The sequence below is a fragment of the Cryptomeria japonica genome, chromosome 9, assembly GCF_030272615.1.
Source record: "Cryptomeria japonica chromosome 9, Sugi_1.0, whole genome shotgun sequence".
NCBI lineage: Eukaryota > Viridiplantae > Streptophyta > Pinopsida > Cupressales > Cupressaceae > Cryptomeria > Cryptomeria japonica.
The window spans coordinates 56,205,913-56,215,604 of record NC_081413.1 but is presented as its reverse complement, the minus strand read 5'-3'; positions in this window follow the sequence as shown (position 1 = coordinate 56,215,604).

Below are 9,692 nucleotides of genomic sequence, written 5' to 3'. Positions count from 1 at the left end.
CTAGTAAGGATCCCATGTTATCACAGGAGCTTTTAGGAATGGTGCATATTAGCTATCGACAATAGAAGGTAAGCTATTACAAAATCCAATCAATAGCATGCACTTGAAGAAGTACTACACCTAGTGCTCGGAGAATCCCAATGTCGAAATAAACCAAAAAATTAAAAAATATGCACCTTGACAAAAACCTAACAAACAGACATCTTGTGTGACCATCAAAAAAATAAAAAAATAAAAAAGTAAAGTAAAAATAATTTGTCTTATAGTGAAAACCTAGTAAACAAGTGCTTTGGGTAAGTACCATGGTGAAAACCTAACAAATAGGTGCCATATGTAGAAACAACTGCACTATCTATTAGTTATTCATCTAATCAAGCTTATTTGTTTTCTTTTACCATACCAATAAAATATAGTCAAATACCTATCACAGCTTAAGGTGCATTTCCTTCAATGATCGAACTCCTTGCCTTTGTGATCTTAGTTCCACATCATATCATTACATTGCATTATCCTAGTTCTGATTGGGAGCAAAACATTTATAATTACCAAAAAAATCCAAAAGAAAATATTTAAAAGTCCTAAAAAAATCCAAAAAAGTCATAAAAAGTCTTGAAAAAATCATAAAGTCCTGAAAAAATAATAAATAAAATCAAAAAAATTTCTAAAAAAATACAAAAAAAACTCATAAAAAGTCTTGAAAAATCACAAAAAATCATAAAAAGTCATAAAAAAAAAAAAAAAATTTAAAAATCATAAACAGTTTGCCAAAATCCAAAAACATCATAGAGAGTTGAAAAAATGCATAAAAATCATAAAAAGTCCTAAAAAAATTCATTTAAAAAAAATTTAAACAAAATCCTAAGAAAAGACCTAAAAATCACATAATCTAAAAATCACAACAATAAACTATCCTTCATAGAATGAACACCTACGCAAGTACATAACAAACATATAACAAGTCAACAACATGCAAACTATCATTAAAAGTTTGCAATCAAACCAAACACGTCTTGTCAATCAATCATTGATCAAACCCAATCAATCATCAACTTGTCTTACACAAGGAAGGGTACACTCAAAAATAGACAGATTGATCTTATAAGGGATATTAACTCTCTAAAACCAAACACATTCATCTTCATCAATCATTGCATCAAGAAATCAAACAAGGACACAGATAGGTATGTTTGTTGGCGTTTGTTCTAGTTAGTCTTATCTTTATCAATTTATGACAGATCATGTTCCAATGCTACTCAAGGATGTCCACAAGTGACTAGAGTCGAGATGGTTCGTGATCTATTTTCTTTGTTTGTTGTATGTGGTGTGATTCCATGAAGTTCTAAGGTACAGGTATTTTGGGTGTCTGTGTTGGTACATTCATTTGGCAAGTATCCTATGTGATAATCAAAGTCAAGGACAACTATGCTTGTGACTATCGCACATTCCTCGACCCTTAGTACACGAACCCTAGAATAGATTGATTCACTTCTTGTCTGCTAAGTATCTGTTACAGCAATGGGATATCACTTACACCTTGGCCTTTCATACCCTGGTATACAAAAACTACATTGATACATAATAAGGCTCAATGATGACATTGTTGCACTATCTAAAGGCACCAAAATTCATGTTGCCCTATCTTTTCATATCACTCATATCGTAGTTCATTCAATCTTACTCATCTCATGCTAATTGGTCTTCCGCACTAACAACTCTTCTGTCGAAACACAGGGTCATGACGACATAGTACTCTAACATGCATTAAAGAAGTTCATCATGCATTCATGTTAGAATATAAACATACCACAATAGTATCATAGCAACAAAACTGCATTCCTTTATATCATAATAAATATCAAGCAATAAAAATGGCACACCATCCTGCATATAAAGTCATGTTAGTACACATAATATCCATCATACAATTGCATACAATAGTGTAAATCAATAATAAGAATAAAAACATCCATAATACAAAATACATATCATTTAGGAACATTAGCATTTGAAACATCCTAACAATACATAAATGCATAACACGAGAACATTATAAACCATCTATTGCAAAATAAACATCATAAGAGTACAAAATCACGATACAAATAGCTCGTACGATCAATCGTCTATAATAAGAGTGTCAACCGATACTCTCATAGTCATCAATATGACGAGCCCCAACATGGCCACTAGACCCTGCCCTTCGATGCCTTCGAGGTGGTGGAGGTCTAGGAGGTGGACCCATGACACCATCACTACTACCTGTAGCCTGTGACTACGATTAGCTCTGTGACTGACTCTAGGATCTAAATGTTCGATAGCTAGGAGCTCTTTGATTTGTAGGAACTACTCCCTCATAGAGTCTCTACACATACGTCAAGAGATAGAGATACACAGGCCAAAAGTTAGAAATGAAGGGGAGACCCTCAAAGAGTCTCATAATGATGAGAGGGTGGTCGCTTCTATGATAATTTTAGAAGATGATGAGTTCATCGAAACACCTGAATTTAAAGATTTTTGGGCTAAACTGAAGATGAAAAAATTTGAAGAGAGGAAACAATTAAACCTAATGGGGGTCGATGAATCTCAACAAGATGAAGTCATGGCTCAAACTTTCAAAGAGCTTAGATTTGATGAAATTGATGTTACCCCAGATGAGGCATGCAAAATGATTTTGATAAATGATATGTTAATTGTTTCGAGTATGACATTTAAACAAATGTTTTTGTTAGCCAAAGTGAGACATCAAGATGATCCAATCTTGGTTGCAAAATTTGACTCTCAGCAGTGATTGAGTGGAACAAGATTCAATACTAGAATTGAAACATTGGCAATATGGACCACTTTCAGAACTACTCACAAGCCTAAAATGATTGATATTGTAAAGCAAGCCAAGTGGTCTGCAATAGTTAAGACACTTAAAGATACTTGACTTTTGGATGTCGGTACAATGACCATGCACTCAGCTATGTTTACTAGGGTTGCAGTGAAGAATATACAAGATAAATTGGAATATGATAAGACGCGGATTAATATGAATGATGAGATAAACAAGTTATACATTGAAAATGTCAGATTAAAGGAACAATTGAAAGGGCCTGAATTGAGTCTGTAAAGAAATTGTTTTACATAAATCTAGAAACAAAGAACTCGATGATGATGTTGTGTCTCTCAAGCAACTGGATCTCTTCAAAGAAAGATTTGAGAAGGAGATTGAAACACTGAAGCGGATAAATGAGGATACCTAGAAGGGAATGAGGAAAAAACTCTTTCTATATATTGTTAGACAGATCTGATACCAGGAGTAAACTAAGAGGGGTGGGGGGGGTGAATCAGTTTACTATAAAAAAATCAAAACTATTGCATCTCAAAACCTTTAAACCGAAGCACAAAGAAACCAACATAGTGAAGGATAAAACATGAAAGCACAGTACACAGAACACCAATATTTTTTATGCGCAAAACCTGGTAAAGGGAAAAACCACGGTGGCAAACCCTACCCACAATCAGATAATACTTCTGTAGCAGTATGTGAAATAATTACAATGGGGATTGCACTTGCAATCAGACCAACCCTCTAGAGCTCACTGCTCATCACAAAACAGAAGTCTCGTTGACTTACAAAACATCGGACTACAATCTGGAAAGAATGAACTGTGAAAGTAGCATCTCCTAAAGCTTGATACAATTCTGGCTAAGCACAGATGTCTGCCCTACAATACCAAAAACCTTCAGTCGAATGATATATCACTTGTTTGCACATAAACCTTCCTCTGATAATGCAGGCATAACCAACGATCCCACAAAACCATCAATATACAAATTACATGAATAAGCCACCTATAAATACAAATCATCAACCTTAAGATAATGTCGGATAAACCCTAAACCCAAAAACCAATAATAACAAAAATTACATTACACGGTATCACCAGACCAATATATGATTTACATTACATAGCATGGGCCTAATTCAAATATCCAAACAATTATATCCGTTGGAAATTTTGTTAAGACCAAAATCAAGCACGTTTCACAAACCAGTAGAAACCCTTAGTGAAGTAACACAGAAAGTCTAACCGGATCCAAATAGGACCACCATAACAGCACGCCGGCCAATGCAAAGTCACCAAACACTCAGAATATGATCAAGAAGCGCCTTCAACATGATAGAAACTGATCCCATAAGCCGGACCAAAATCGTCTGACCAAAACATCAAATATCACTTACCGATAAAGCCAACCGGTACCAGGAAATACCAACCGGGAACAAAAGCGATAGCAACCGAAGCAACAAAACATTAACCAACAGAATATGACAAACATATAACCAGCCAGAGTAAGCATCCAAAACCGATTCCAAAGATCTAATCATACCGGATCAGAATCATAGCCAAAACCAAGATGATCACAAAGACTAACCGGGATAGGTCCAACCGGGATAGCCTCCAACCAGGATACAGTCTTGACATCAATGACAACACTTAACCAAATCCAACATATTGCCAACAATCTCCCCCCATTGAGGGCAACACCAAATGTGAAAAACATCCAAGTGCCAAGGAATGCCAACAATCTCCATCAAAGATATGACTGATTTTCACATGAACACCATCTCTCCCCCTTTAACATGAATGACAAAGGACGGATACCAAACCAAAAATACTGAACCAAATAGCTGACTACTCCCCCTGAGTAGTAGCATCATCTTATCAACCCGGATCAAAGAAAATATTTGATAAGCTTACCGGATTGATGCATTCCTGCATCTCTAAGTCTCTTCCGGAGGGTTGGTAACCCCCAACTGATCTCTGAGATATTCAAAAGTATCTTTAGGCAATGGTTTTGTTAGAATATCTGCAATCTGCTCCTTAGTAGGCACATAAACCAATCTGACTTCCTTTGCTTCAATTTTTTCCTTCAAGAAATTATACCTTACAGAAATGTGTTTTGATTTGGAATGAAATATCGGATTCTTTGACATATCAATAGCAACAGTATTATCACAGTGAATAACAATAGGCTCATCATAACTTATCCTTATATCTTTCAACATCTATTTCATCTATAAAATCTGAGTACAGTTAGTTGCAGCAGCTACATATTCTACTTCAGCAACAGATAATGAAGTACATGATTGTTTCTTACTAAGCCATGAAACCAACTTCTTTCCAGGAAAGAATGCACCGCCAATGGTGCTCTTCTTGTCATCCACATCTCCTGCCCAATCAAAATCTGTATAGGCACATACTCTGATATCATCATTCTTTGGATACCATAACCAAAGGTCTTTTGTACCTGCCAAATATCTGACTATCCTCTCGACAGCAATATCATGAGTTTCTCTAGGATCTGACTAAAATCTAGAAGCAATACAAACAACAGTCATTATATCAGGTCTAGTATAAGTTAAGTACAACAATCCACCAACAATTGATTTGTATCTACTTGGATTCACTTTAGGGGATTCATCATCCTTTAAAAATTTACAAACCAATCTAGCCTTGTTTCTTACAATTTGACCTTCCTCATTCAATTTGTTCCTGAAAACCCATTTAGTTCCAATAATATTTTTGTCTTTAGGTCTAGGAACCAGTTCCCATGTCTTATTTTGTTCTATCTGGTCTAATTCTTCTTCCATTGCTTTCATCCGATTTTCATCTTTACTCGCTTAAATAAATGATTTCGGTTCAATTTGAGAAATCAAACATACCTCTTCAATATCTAGCCTTCTTCTAGTCATCACACCTTTGTTTTTATCTCCAATAATCTGATCTTCAGAATGATTTAGTTTCACATACCTAGGAGTCTTTGAATTTTCTTGATTTACTAACTTTTTATATTGTTCAACAATCACAGTTGAATTTTTTGATGTTGTCGGAGTCACTGGTTCACTATTCTGAACTGATTCTTGCATTAGCGATTCAGGTCTGATAAATTCATCTTTCGGTCCACAGTCATATGATCTTATTTGATTACTGTCATGTTCATCCACCTTAACATACATGCTCTACAATATTCTATTCAATCTTTTGTTATAACATCTATATACTTTACTCTTAGTAGAATAACCCAAAAATATTTCTTCATCACTTCTAGGATCAAATTTTCCCAATGCATCATCTCTTCTAATGTAGCATTTACTTCCAAAAATTTTGAAATATCTAATAGTAGGAGTATGACCAAACCATAATTCATAAGGATTCTTACTGGTATCACCTTTTATGTGTACTCTGTTGAAAGTGTATACAACGCTATTGGCAACTTCTCTCCAATAGATATCAGACAATTTAGCTTCAGTCATCATAGTCCTTGCCACATCCAATATAGTTCTATTCTTCCTTTCGACCAATCCATTCTGTTGTGGAGTTCTAGGTGCAAAAAGTTGTCTTCTGATTCCATTCTTCTCACAAAAATTGTCTTCTGATTCCATTCTTCATAAGTGCTACCCACATCATTCTAGAATAATCATCAATAAGTAACATAAAGTATCTATCACCTTGAAAACTTTTAGTCATTGCCGGTCCACACAAATTAGTATGAATAAGATTAAGAATTTCATTAGATTTATCATGTATGCTCCTAAAATAAGTTTTGACTTGCTTACACATTTGACATTCTCTACATACCGGATTATGAGGTTTCACAATCTTGGGCAAATCTCTGACAGCTTGTGTTGAATTGATCTTCGCTATGGAATAAAATTTACATGACACATCCTCTTATGCCATAACCAATTTTCATCAATCTAAGCAATCAAGCAAGCCTTCTCACCAGAGTTCAAATGAAAGATGTTTCCTTTGGTCTGAGTTCCGAAAGCAATTTCCAATCCAAATCTATTGATGATCTTACATTTCTCATCCTTGAATTGTAAATGAAATCCTCTATCCACCATCTGACCTACACTCAAAAGATTATGCTTTAAGCCTTCAACGTAATAAGCATTACCAGTATCAGTCTTACCATCCAATGATATTGTTGCTTTGCCTTTGATCCTACATGCCTTGTCTCCAAATCTGACTAGTTTGCCATCAAATTCTTGTAGTGTTAGAAATTTTGACTTGTCACCAGTCATGTGATGTGAGCATCCACTATCTATAACCCATTCATCCTTTTCTTCAATTTTTGCAGCGAAAGCTTTCTCCTCAATATGAGTTGCTTCAATGACAAGTTTCGGAGAATCATCCTTGATAGCAATAAAAACCCAATCTTTACTGGAACTTCCATTGTCGATTCCACCTACAAGTTCATCATCATCATCATCATCAGTAATACCAAAATCATCATCATCATCAGTAATACCAAAATCATCATCACCAACATAATAGCATGATTTATCTGTATTCCTTCTAAATCTGGGTTTGTTCTGATATTACGGATTAGGCTTACAACTCTTCACAAATCTTTCATGATTCCTAGCAACTCTTTCAGGGCATCTAGAAGCAAAATGACCAATCTTATTGCATGAAAAACATTTAAAAGGCAGTTTTCCTTCATACTTACTTCCAGTCTGTCCTTTAGGAATTCTTCTAGCAATCAGAGCTTCCAACTCTTCAAGTTCTCTTTCTTCTCTCTCAATGTCCTCTAAATCTTTAGAATACAATTCCTTCCAATCTTTCTGTAGTGTCGTAAATTGTACACCCTTGCTAGGGTGATCCAATTTCACACTTAGGTTAGCACCCACCTTAGTGTGTCTTGCATCTTGCATTTCTAATTTCCCTTTAAGCATTTAATTAATTAATTTAATTAAATATAAAGTCATATTTCATCACTCCCCACATTATAAAATTGGGCCCTTTACCCTAAGTGTGCCCCTTTTTATTTTATTCCTCCAATAAATCATTTAATCATAAACCCTAATTATGTCCTATTTCGACCTTTAAAGCCCGATTTTGCATATCAAAACACCTCGAAATCAGCTGTAACTTTGGGATTCGCTCTAATATCATCATATCTAATGACCCTGAAAATTTGATGAAAAGTTGGTCAGACCATGGCGGGAATGCACATGGTCCTCGGCTTTTTTCCCGAAATTTCGAGAGCACGATTCTATGATATTATAATGCTTAACCCCAAAAGATTGGCGGAAATTCAATTTCTAGGTCGGCCTAAAGGCGAAATTAAGTCGAAATTAAGATCTAGGGTTTCATACATAAGAGCTATCTTTCTTCATTTGAAGGGAACTAGGAACTAAGATCTATCTAATCTAAGGGAGTTTTCAGCAAAGCAAGCATAAGGAGCCTTCTATGTAGTGAAAGAGAAGCCTATGTGGAGTCTTCAATAACATTCAACAACATTCAGTAAGCATTTGTCAAGCATTCGTCATCAATTAGGAGCCTTGAAGACATTGAAGAATAATAGGAGATCTAGTGGCAATATCTCTCCCTTGGGGATTGGTATGATTTCATGTTATTTTCATGTCTTTGTATGAGCTTTTTTACATCAATTTGCACATTTGCATTCATGTTTTAGATCATTTAGCATATTTGGTTTGAAGCATTGTCATTTACATTTACATCTACATTTAGGGTTTACTCTTATGCGTAGGGTAGCTCTAGTTTCTTATCATTTAGGATCTTGCATGCACACGAGGTTCTAGCACACACATTTTCAGTACATTATCAGTTATTTGTGGAGGTGGAAATCACCAACACAGGGGTTTCACTGAGGTAAAACCCCATATAGCCACCCAAAACTTCCCTTTTCAGTTGCAGGTACAAAAATAGGCATCCAGAGGCATTTTCAAATCTGGAAAAGGCATCAACACCACTCAGAAGTCTCAGAAGTGCAGAAATTTTTCAAGGATAGGGGCGTGGCGCCCTGGCCCCTCCATTTTGCAGTCAAATTTGACAAGTTGCCTACTCAGGACCTCCAGTTTGCAGTGGCTCAGTTGCAGCCTCCTATCTGCAGAAACAAGACAGTGGCATGGCACCCTGGTCCAGGTCAATTTTGTTCAATTTTCAGCATCAGGTACACATCCAGAATCCTCTCCCTTTCATGCTTTCAATATCTCGGTTTCAAATCTGCAAGTTTGTGTAATTCCGAGTTCATTTATGCTTCATTCTTTATCTCCTAATCTAGTTGATCATTCAAACCCTAGTTTTTCTCATCATTTGCAACAAGAGGAATAAAAACCCTAAGAGGTAATCCTTGGTTCTCTCTTTCTCACAAGAAGTAGCCAAAATGAGTTATCTCCCTAGGCTCTTTCGTATTCCTGATGTGTTGGCAAAAGTGGGATTAAGTCCTAATCACCCGATCTCGATTTTCCCACCCCCACACTATCTTTTTCTTACCGGAGACATGCTTTAAATGCAGTTTTTGTTTTAGTATCACTCTGATCTCCAAGTTCCTCAAGTTCAAAAGCAGTCAATTTACCAAGTAGTGTATCTCTGGTAACAGGGGTACTTGACATTGTCTGAAGTTCATTGCTTGCAGTAGCCTTCATTTTATAAGTCGGAGGTAGAACTCTCAAAACCTTTCACACAATCCCATCCTCACTAGCTAATCCGCCGCAGCATTTGATTCCCATAACAATCTCATTTACTCTCTCCATGAAAGAACTTATCTTCTCATCTTCTTCCATCTTCAAAGTTTCATATCTCACCCGGAAACCTTCAAGTTTTGCAATCTTTACTGCTTTACTGCTTGGTCACCTTCATAAAGAGTTTCAAGCTTTGTCCAGATCAGCTTTGCAT